The 11988-nt window shown below is 30.8% G+C and overlaps 1 long non-coding RNA gene across 1 annotated transcript; it reads right to left on the bottom strand.

Annotated features, from left to right (window-relative positions):
* Positions 1–349: 349 nt before the first annotated feature.
* On the bottom strand, positions 350–11305 carry LOC148276300 (uncharacterized). Its single transcript, XR_015823804.1, has 2 exons — positions 10791–11305; positions 350–2547 (listed from the first exon to the last, which is right to left on the bottom strand). It is a non-coding gene; the product is annotated as an uncharacterized LOC148276300 (long non-coding RNA).
* Positions 11306–11988: the final 683 nt, after the last annotated feature.

The following is an 11988-nucleotide window of genomic DNA, read 5'->3' as shown; positions in this document are numbered from 1 at the left end:
GTAAGAAACAACAACAAAGAACTGACAGTTGGCAGTAAAGTTGTTATTATACTAATTGTTTGTTCTCTTTATTGCGCAATTACGCCTTTTTCTTTACCCAGGAGGTCTACATGACACTTGTACCTGTATTGATTTCGCTTTATGAACAAAAAATCGGAATCCTGACCCTAAAAATCTGCACGTCTTTGTACCTCCACCGACATCGAGCCTGTAATTATCCGTCCCCGCGCTAGAGACCGCTAAAGTGTGGCTCCAGATCAAAATGGCGGAAATATAGCAAAATCGGTCCAACTTGATCTTGTGTTAATATTGTATGATTCAAATCTGACGTTTAAGAGAAAACTTATTATTTTATTTTTTTAAGGAATAACCCGCTAAGTCTCTATATTGAGGCTTGTCAGCAGGTGGGATATAGGGGATATGGAAGGAGGTAACATAACGGTAAGGTATTAATGAAATATTTTAAACCGATTTTTACAATAGTGCGCTTCTAACAAACATTGCGTACAAATATGGCGCGTACCATAATACGTGCAGTTTAATTTATAGAGGAAACGAATTAAGGTCATTCAAAATATGCGTAGCGTTTTAAACCACTGTATATGATTTATCCGACGTCGCGTCGTACGGAAAAATGCATAATTTTAAAAACGTTTCAGTAACGAAAACAGGAATATTTTTTTTAAAAGAAGAAGTGTAAACCGCATAAAATAATGATTTAAACTCTCCGCCACGGCATTTTCTGAATTTTGTGACACCCAAGAACCTTGTTTCATAAAATAATGTTTTTATTTATGTACGCTTCTTTTTATTATTATTGTGGCGCTTTAAAACACAATCAAAACAAACTCATTCCAATAAATCTTTGATTGGTCGACTTCAATTTAAAGTTGTATCACGTAAAACGCTTACTCGATTGAGCTGAATACATGTCATTTGTTATGTTGATGGAAGTTGCGGATAAAGCTCTGATGGTTCTTAAAGTGAACCATTGTCTCGAAGAGTTTGAGAAACCCTGGATGAACCAATTCATAATTTTGCACCAGTTTTTGCTCAGTCATGTGGGTTACAATACTTAAATGATACGTTTTGAAAAAAATTATATCACCCAAGTCGATTTTTTATGACTGAAAGATCATTAACAGTATTTTTTGTATTTACACTCCGACGCTGATGGACCGATATTTGATATTTTATTGGACAAATATATGCGTATCTACTATCTATAAATATTTCATCAATTACATTTTATTTAAGATTATAATCGTGATTATAGCCACGAAAGTAATTCTTAAATAACACTTAATTCTTGTGTGGCTGTGATGTCACACCAGTCTTCATAAGATACAAGATGTATATCTTATAAAGTTGTATTTTTTGTAGTCTTCAAATTGACATTTTCACATCGGATTTAGAAAGTAAAATTTGTATTCATATGTAGGATTTTTTTTATCCTTGCTACGCGAAGAATGAATGTGACTCGAATTCAGCAATAAATCTGTATAAAAGAGAGCAGGAATATATAACTCATAACGAGGAAGACAGAGGCGCTGTTCTGTGGCCGGTGTATGTGTGAAACAGATTCTGTCGGTTGTCGACAGTGATGAGGGACGCACTAATGTAATATGACCGGCGTATTTATGATTTTCAATTTATTTTGCTATAACAGGGCTAAATTATAAGTTTATTTTTACAAATTATGCAAAAAGAATTATTTAACTTCAAAGCGACGACATGATGGGAATAAAACCAGCGATGATTATAAAAAAAAATATTTTGTTTTTTCTTATACATAGGTACGAATTTCATATTTGCAAATATAATTATTTTTTACGATGCTTTAGCAATACTACTAATAATAAAAAAAACCGTTATTCAACCAGAGAGCTTTTGACTCTTAAAAGACTGTGGGAAATAATTTCTTCGCGCGCGGTGATGTAACATCGTGTTATCATAAGCAAAAGATGGAATGTTCTAAAGTTCAGACATTTTTTAAAAAAACGTGGAGATATACTGTTTAATATTTCCTTTTCCATAATTTATAAAAATAAACATGTAATTTTGCCCTTTTAAAGCATAATAAATTAAACATTCTAAATACGCCGCTCATTTTACATGCGTGCACCCCCCATCACTGTCAATAACCGACTAAGGTTGTTTCTCAAAAGAGTTAAAGGATTTTTTTTAATAAGGTATTCTCACACAATTCATCGTCGTTATAGATAAACCATCTGAAATGCATTAGTAAATAAAAATTATTTGTAAAAACACTTACCTGATTTTCCAACTTTTCGTCCTCCCAGCACTACAACCCTGATTCGGCTTAGATTCGTCATCCTGCTGTTGTTTGAATTCCCACAGAACAATAAATATCACTTTCTTTAATTTAAATATGAGTTTCAGAGCGCAAAAATACTAAAAACTTTTACTCGGCGCAAACATGTCAACAGTTGGTTTTGATGTAAGGTATTTTCTTGTTAAGTAAATTAATTTAAATTATTAGAAGCTTCACTGATTTTAATTTTTAACTGTACTTTTCACTTGCTCCTAGAACAAAAAGAACAAATATTTATATGATTTATAATATTTTGAGTGCGTAAAAATGTTAATAGAACAGTCCCACCTTTAAACTTTACAAAATCTACTCAAGAGGTGTGTCGGGAGAACAGTTTACTGAATAAGTGATTAAATATAGTTTTTCTATCACTCTCTTGCAAACGGCTACCTAAATACTATGCACGTATAAAAATCTTAAAAGATTAGGTATCGCTTTCCCGTTTTACCTACCCCAAAACTGAACGATTTCTTTCCAGAAAGAAAAATAACTTCTATGTTGACACATTTCGGTTATTTTATATAATAGTTACCATATTTGTATACCGTACCTACTTATGAAAACAACAGATAAAACTAGGTGCTTTTAAATATTTTTGAATGGTCCTAACTCATATAAAAAACAATTTACCAGAAAAACGATATGAACGCGCCGATGGTGAATATCTATGGTGTGTACAAAAACCATCGTTCTAGTGTCATAATCCAGGGAGTAAATATGTGAATACGCTTGTAAAAAAAAAAGTAAGACCGCGTATCTTCTTAAAGCTTTGAATTTGTTTTTGCGATGTGCGGATCTAAAAAGAGACCAATAACACCTCTAAAACTGATTTGGTTAAGTGTTGGGAAATTTTGTTAAAAGCAGATATCGATTCGAAAATGCGCTGTCATATTGCATCCTCTCGCAACAGTATATTATGGAAAAAAAAGAATTTACCGAAAACTCGAAATAATATGAAACAGTTGTATAAACATTACCATGAAAATCATATATTTTTTTTAATGTCGTATTTATAGTATTTTAGCTAGAGTATTCCAGAAACATATGGATTTTGTCACGTTCAGGCTCGGAAAAGTTGATATTCGGTTCATTTTCATAGGGCCGTTTTTGTCAAACTCAAACTCAAGAGAGCTTTATAAGTTAACACTTTAAAATTATTTTAAGAATACTTAATTGAAACTGTTTTTTTATTTATACCTTTATACTTAAATTATTGTTGGTTGCGAATTATGTGGGTATGCATTAGTCAAGTATTGTCACAACTTCTATATCCTTTGTACCAACAACCACTGTTCACTTCCACCTTCAGTATCTTTTGATCACCCACCACATTAAGACCTTGTGTCGTAAATCACGCGTTTATTTCGTTGAACGTTTGCCACATCATAAACTTTTTTTCGCCAACCACCAGTGTTAAGCTCCAGATCGGGAGCTTGCCCTAGTGTAAGTGCCGCTCGTAAGTGAGCAGTCGGACCACAGCAATTCCATCAAGAACGAAGCTAAAGTTAATGGCATCCATTCCTAATCCATCTCGTTTGTTGGGGTTGTGACCGATTGACACTGCATACTGCATATCAAGGATACTAACTTATTTTCGTTAAAATTAAAAACAGTCCACTCAATGATACCATGGAAGCCTTAGGGCTTCGCCCCCCGCATCCGCTTTGAAATTCGTTTTTCCATCAATAGTCCATTAAAATCTTTAATAACCTTTGCTTTTTGTGTGAGTAGCAATATTGAAAAAAAAAATATGTCATGCTTAGCTACATAAGATTTTTTTATTTATTTTACTCTTTTATTAGTACCTAGAACTACACGAAACGAATGAGTTTATTAATTTATTATCGATTGGCAAACATTTATATTTTATCGAAAGGTTCGATCAGAGATAATCAAAATGATTGACTATATTGCTTCGAGAAAGTAAATTAAATTTCCTCCATATCATCCTCGCAAAGGCGAGTAAAGACGGCTCATGTCAATCAAAGAAAGAATTTAATTGTTTCAGCGTGTCAATAATACCGAACATTTAACTACACGGCTTATTTTAATCACATGTATTCTCTTTTTTAATGCACGCTTCCATTTTGATGGACACAGAAATGATTATCTAGTCATTTAAACATAAATTTATTCGTAATCCTTATGTTATGTAGTACATTATCTGCCAAGTCATGTATGTACTAGAGGTGGTTCAAAAAATTGAAACTGTTCTTCTGAAACAGCTAAAACAGTTTGAATAATGTAATGTTTTTAGTAATGGTGATAATAATATCTTTAACGATACATGAAATAATTATAGAAAAACTGTAACGCAACAATTTATAAAATCAAATAATCCCTTTTGTTAGTTAGGTAAAATAATTTTCAACAACTTGTTAGTATAATTTTCATAATACTAATAGAATTTAATGAAGGTAGTCAATTAAAAAAAATCTTTTTTATACTAATTTGTACATATAATTCATGTACATTATCTAAATATAAAAAATTATAATTATTATACCAATGTCGTATGTATTGTTTATTGTTTGTGAACCAGTAAATCAAATGTTTTGAGAATTTCCAAATGTTTACAGAGTGGGCAGTCAACAATCAAAGTCAACAGGTAGAAGAGTTGAGGTTATGTGAATGTTCAAACATAGGCAAAATGGTGAATGTTGCACAGTGTGTAAAGTGGCCACTTAAACCAGCCAATGACAGGTCATGAGCCCTGTAAATGCCAAGACTTCCATATTCTTATCTCATAAATGTACTGAGAAACAAAATTTAAAGAAAATAAATAAAATAAAAAGTAAACAGTTACTAAGTTAAAACCAGATAAATAGTAACCGGTAATTTTTGGAAAAAAGCTGTAACAGCCTCACAAGAAAATTAAACTTTTAATATAAAATAAAATTAGTCGGAATATGAAATAAAACAGTTTCGAAAAATAACAGTTTAAAGGTGAGTGGGCCAAATCATCTTGGCCACTCCCCACCCCTCCTTCCTAAATAGCAGCTGAAGTATTTTTTGTAAAACTGTTTAAGCAGTTGCTTGTACTAGCTTTTAAACACGCGCTGCTCTAAACTGTTATTTAGAAAAATATTCATGAAACAGTTTAATTTCTGAAACTGTAACTGTGCTAACTCAACTAAACCAATTTTTTTTTCAATTTTCATATACCTACGATGTTTTAAAGTTTCGTATTTATGAAATAACTCCGCGTGTGACGTCGGAGGTTCTTTTCCGGTTCTTCCCTTTGGTCCACCCACGGCAAGCAAACCGAAAATCTTCCATATCTCTCATATCATAGGTTGATTCATATGAACCAGTGACGTCATTCAAAGTATTCCGTTTTTAATAAAATATAATTTATTATTTTCTTCGTACATTTTCAGGAAACTTTGCAGTCCAATTTAACGTTCCAATTTTTACCACGCCCAAGAAAATAATTATTGTATCCAATTTCCCGTAGGGCTGAAATTCTTCATTTCTTAATATATATTTTATTTTTTCGCACCTGGAATATAAAGCCTTTATAAAACCTTTTCAAGATAAAATATAAAAGAAAGTCACGACGATATACTAAATGTATAATTTCAAACAATTAGAGCTTTTAACAAATTACAACAGGGATGGAGAATACCTTAAATAAGGGAATGTAGAAGTCAAGGCATTTACAGGGCTTATGACCTGTCATTGGCCACTTTATACACTGTGTAACATTCACCATTTTGCCTATGTTTGAACATACATATTTCTTCAATTCTTCCATTTGTTGATTTTAGTGAAAGCCAATGACAGGTCATAAGCCCTGTAAATGCCTTAACTTCCATATTCCTTTATTTAAGGTATTTTCCATCCCTGTTGTAATTTGTTTATCTTAGTGACTCCCGAGGGGGTGAAATTCAGTAAAGGACTTTTTTTGCGAATTATGTGGGTATGCATTAGTCAAGTATTGTCACAACTTCTACATCTACAAGACAGAAGACAAAGGGTCTACGAACATTTGGACAAACTCGAATATTGTAATTAGAGTTATGTTCGCATATTACATCGAAAAGAAACATAACAGAAACATTGTTGGTCACTATAATAGTGGAAACAAGATAGCATAAGCTTGATTATGTAAAGTGGATATCCAATTGAAATTCAATGCACAAATCTGTCCCTTGTGGCTAGTAACAATATGACCGCGATATGTCACCTGATATATACCTTAACAATGCATTAGGCAACCGACTAGGTCAATTAATTATAAAAATACTACGTGTACCGTTCGATAACGTTAGAAACGATGGGATTCACACCATGGGATTCGTTATTACAATATTTATTTATTTATTAATGAAATCATACAGTCTTTATATAAAACAAAGCACAAAAGAACAATTAACACTTTGAGCACCGGCCGAATACACATAGAATTTACCCTGTGCCCGGCCCATTTTTGTTAAATTTCATGCTTTGTGAAGGGTTTCTTAAAAGTGTCATAATTATGAAAACACTTGGTTAAATCAATCGAAACTTCTCATATTTATTGTAATCAAAGAATCAAATTTAATGTTGCCAATGAAATAAACAAAATTATTAAAGGAATAGTTCCGAGATATTTTCAAAATAAACTAAAAAAATAATGAGTTCTTTCATAACTATCCAACAAGAGGATCTAAAAATATAAGACTGGAAAAGAAATCAAAGGCAATGTCCCAGAACTGCCTTATGTACAAGGGAATAAAACTATTTGAAGAAATGCCAGAAAGCATAAAAAATGAAATGAATGTAAATATATTTAAAATTAAATGTAAAAAGTATGTGTGAAAAATATTAGGTAGTATATAGTGTAAATAGTGAATATAATTAATGAAAATGTACATATGAAACAGTGAATATTATAAATTAGGATATTAAGTGTATAATAGTGATAAATAATGTTAGAATAAGTATAGATGTAAATATTGTGTTGTATATATATATATTAGACTATGTTACATAGAACTAAATAAATAAATAAAATAATAAAAAAAAACAATTTAATCAGTCATTCTTGTATGATAATTTCACCAACATTGGCCTTTATAAAGAGCTACGTTGGAATGTTCGCACAATTGGTTATGTTTTTTATGATTATTTTAGTTTAAATTGATAATTATGTTGATTAGATTAATTACGTTTTTATTTAATTTAAGGCATGTTTTACTTATTGTAAAATGTTTCCCTCGGCACGGGACCCTAGTGACGGAACACTATTCTGTATAAAAAAAAGAATACAAACATTGTAAAACTATAAATAAATTATTATTCAGGGTCTCACTCCTTTTATTATGCTTTGTATCCCGGTCCCGCGTTTTCACGTGGTTTTCCAGCAGCAAAAAAGTACAAATAAAAGTCACTCAATGTCAATAAAATGCACTTTTTTAGACAGCTGGTAAACCACGTGAAAACACGGGACCGGGACACAACGCGTGGTTATATAATCACGTGTTTACACGGCTCCGAGATACAAAGTGTTAAAAAAAGTAAGACCAATTACAGATTTCACACTAATTTATTATGAATGCAGGAGAGGGGAAAAATAATTGTATTCTAAAAAAGTAAAAATAAAAATATTACATAAAAAGTACATAAAAAGGAGAAGACGTTGTATAGCTACTCTACTTTCCTCCCTCTCTCTCTGCTTCCATGAACATTTAAATTTATTTGTAAAAAATCACAACCAACAATAAATTATTAGATACAGGTAGTAGATGTAAGTACCTAAGTATAAATTAACAGTGGAAATCAAAAGTTAAAATTAAAATCAAAAGTAAAAGTTAAAGTTAAAATTAAAAGTTAAAATAAAAATTCAAAACTAAGAATTAAAATTGAAAGATAAAATTCAAAATCAAATTAAAAGTTAAAAGTCAAGCACGAGATTTAAAATGTCTTTAACAGATCTGACAAAAATATGATATTTACAATGTAGTATGTCGATGTCACTAAAACTGTCATTATAGGTAATCTGTATTCTTCGTAGAGTGCTATTTTTTAAATAATTAGTCATTGAGTTAGAAATGTCGAAGAGTACAGATTGACGAGTTCTACGGACAGGGACTAGATGTATATGTTTATTTATTCATTTTATTTTAATAGTCCAACAACGAATGAACTTAGATGATGCGGTTGTTTATTATAACGCATTAGTGACCACTAAAAGAAACTAAATTTGTATGTTTACTCGGTTCAACGACATACATATAAATATATTCACATATATAAACATACACGGGATGTTCTTTAAACCCTGTCACATCCGAAACCACGATGATCAGTATGGGCAAGAAGACATATTAGCATATTAAAAAAAATATGTAGAACGAAAAAAAATTTTCAAAAGAAAATATTTAAAAAAAACAAATGGTTGCGTACTTCTGCAGGGGAGAAGCAAGGGGGCACCACCGCGTAGTTGACGGTATATCATACTCCCCCCTCCTCATTTCTCCCCTGCAGAAGTAAGCAACCATTTGTATTTTTAATATTTTAATTTTGTAAATTTTATTCGTTCAAATTTATTTTAATGTGCCAATATGTCTTCTTGCTCATACTGATCATCGTGGTTTCGGATGTGACAGGGTTTAAAGAACACCCTGTACATACACTGCTTTTTAGGGTCAGACCGCAAAACTTAAGAGAAACGTTCTTTTTAGTAAGCTTTAAAAAAATTCTCAATAATTTTTTTCCAAAAAGTAATTTAAAAATAGTTATGATGTCAAAATGGAGTATATCTTAAAATTCTCGGACTAGCAGTACCTCCACAAACCCCTGCCCCTCTCCTACCCAGCCGCTTCACTTGTCGACGTCTGGCGCGTATCGCTTTGTTGGTCAAATACGTTTTAATCGCAATTTGTTTTATGTCGGCGAGGAGTAGGGGTTTGCGGAAGGGATGCTAGTCCGAGAAATAAAAGATTTACTCCATTTAGAGATAAAATATATATATATATATATATATTTTTAATGACTTTTAGAATGATTTTTAAAAATGATTGACGTTTTGCGGTCTTGCCCTGAATACCCGTGTATATATTGATACAAACATATTAAATATTAAATAACATTTAGTAAAATGTTTGGTCACTAAGTCTATTCTTTAATACTTACAATGAGTTCGAATGCTCAGTAACCCTAGGTTAAGATGTTAGTGACTGTCATTGAACCGAGTAAACATACAAATTTAGTTTCTTTTAGTGGAAACACTAAAATGATTTGTATAAAAAACTTATTGTTACGCATACGTAAACTTGAGGTTGTCAAGGATTTTAGTAAATTGTATTTTCATATTTTATTTATACTTTAATGAGATTATATGGACGTTACCTCCCTAGTGTTAAGAAAAAAATACAAAAATAAATGCAACAATAATGAAGGTTTAAACAAGTGTTTTTTTTTTTTAGAAAATTAACCCACGAAAAAAACATTCGAATCAATTTTTTTTATTTGGTCTACGAGTAATAAAAAATATTGTTACAAAACAGAAATATTCACATAAAAAAGATATTGCATGCAAATAATTAGAAACATGGAAATTCAATATAATAGTCATAAATAAAATTGATTTAACTGTGGCTAGTGTTGCGGACTCACGGATCAGAGGTCCAAGGTTCGAACCCCACTCTACTCCAACTTGATTTCCATTTTCTAATAGTCAGTTATTTACAACTCGTTTAAAATGGCCACCAAAATTGAAATATTTAGGTAAATCATAAAAATGCTAGTATTTTTTTTATTTAAAAAAATTCAAGTGAAAATGATGATACAAAAAAATTTTACTATTTAAAAATACACAATATTGTTAAAATTACTTATAAAAAAACGCATATTGTACAAATTTCTTAAACCTAAACAATCTGTTATTAAAAATGTCAATCTCTATGCTTTCAATAATAATATTTATTTATTAGAATAGGTACACGTTAATTAAAAAATCCGCTAAACAGCGAATCCGGCCGGTCGGAAAGTTTTTTTCCTTTTGAGAATGTTTACAGTAAATTTAGAAAACAATGTAAATATTATCAAAAACTAAATGCATATTCATAAAATTATAAGAAATTGTTGGAAAACAATACAACTTTTTTATCAGTAAACGCAAACTATAAATTATTATAAATATAAGACTCTCTTCTGCCCTGTCGAAAGCTTATCCTTAAGTCGAAACTAAAAATAAATCGTATTGCGTTTTTTTTTATTTGTAACATATATTTGACATCCTCACATGTTTACTAAACCAACAAATCATTTCTGCATCTCTTATTCTTTTTTCTCTTATATTTTCTTTTAAAAAAAAACAAAATACATTTATAAAAATAAACTAATCAGATCGGCAAAGCGTAAAACAGTAATCTAATGTAAAATTTGCAATTCAGCAGATACGACTTTTAGCCTTAGCAGGATACTATTGCTAAGTAATTTTGTAAATAAACAAATAAATTAGACTTACTTTTTGTATTTATTTGTTTAGAATTGTTTCCATTCGTTAAAATTTACACCCATTTTTATCTAATCAGTGTAAATTCACTTTTGTATTTCGAAATTAATAAAACTGTTCAAGAACTCCAGCTGTCAATAAACAAGCACTGTTTTTCACTTTCGTTTCCGGCGATACTAAATGAAATTTATTTATGAGTCGGGATAAGTTACGCAAAAATCTGCCTCGAAACATTTATCACGAACGATTCCATTAGTGACATTTTGAAAAAATGTCTGAATCACTTAAATATCACCTCCGCAAACAAATTGACCATTGTCGCGAAATTTGAAAGTAAAAAAACTAAAAGTTTTGTAACATCAAAACTTTATTCGAATACAGCACATTTAGGTTACGTGCATATATTTTCCCGCGCGATAATTTTGATAAAATTGTTCTCGTAAATTATTTCGCGGGATATTAATTGATATAAACCGGTAAGAAGCAAGCGGAACACAACCGCCACGTTCGACGCACGGCGACGAACTAAATCTTAAGCGGGATTATTTTTCTTTTACCGGCATGTTCGGCGGTCTGCGTGCTAGCGGTTGTGTGCCAAGAGCAAAGTAAATTCAGGCTGTATTCAAAAGGCTAATAGAAAAGTATAACGCATTTCCACATCACACGAATTTAATTTTATTCTTTTTACAAAGCTACTCTAGATTTTTTTCTTATTGGAACAGACAATAAGGTAGTATTCACAACGTTCGCTGCACTTATGTTGACGTAGGTATTAATATTATGTTTACATTTTTTGCAGATGAATTAATTTTTCTAACGTATTTATTATTAATTTATTCTTGTCGCATTAACAACGGCGTGTTCGGTCTTAGATATTTTCTATTTTTATTCCCAAAACAATAAAAAATATTTTCAAATAGCTATTTAAAACAAAGTTTAATCAACAGTATTTTGTTTTTATTCATATTTTACTATACAAGATTTGGATTTCATTGCAACATTATTGGACAAACTTAAAATATTGTTGATCATATTATTTTTGTTCAAAGCGTTAACTTTTTTAATTAATGTTAGTAAATATTAGTATAAAACTGATGTGCTGAATTTTTAACCTAAATGTATGCAGTCAACTATATCTAAATTGTTTGAATCTTTTTTTCATCCAAACTTGTTGCTGAAGTAAAAAATGTGATAACTTCTGATCAACACG

Source organism: Micrasema longulum, unplaced genomic scaffold (genome assembly GCF_059751315.1).
Source record: "Micrasema longulum isolate JH-2025_06_02 unplaced genomic scaffold, ASM5975131v1 h1tg001244l, whole genome shotgun sequence".
In the NCBI taxonomy this organism is placed as follows: Eukaryota; Metazoa; Arthropoda; class Insecta; order Trichoptera; family Brachycentridae; genus Micrasema; species Micrasema longulum.
This window is presented reverse-complemented; position numbering and strand designations above follow the sequence as displayed.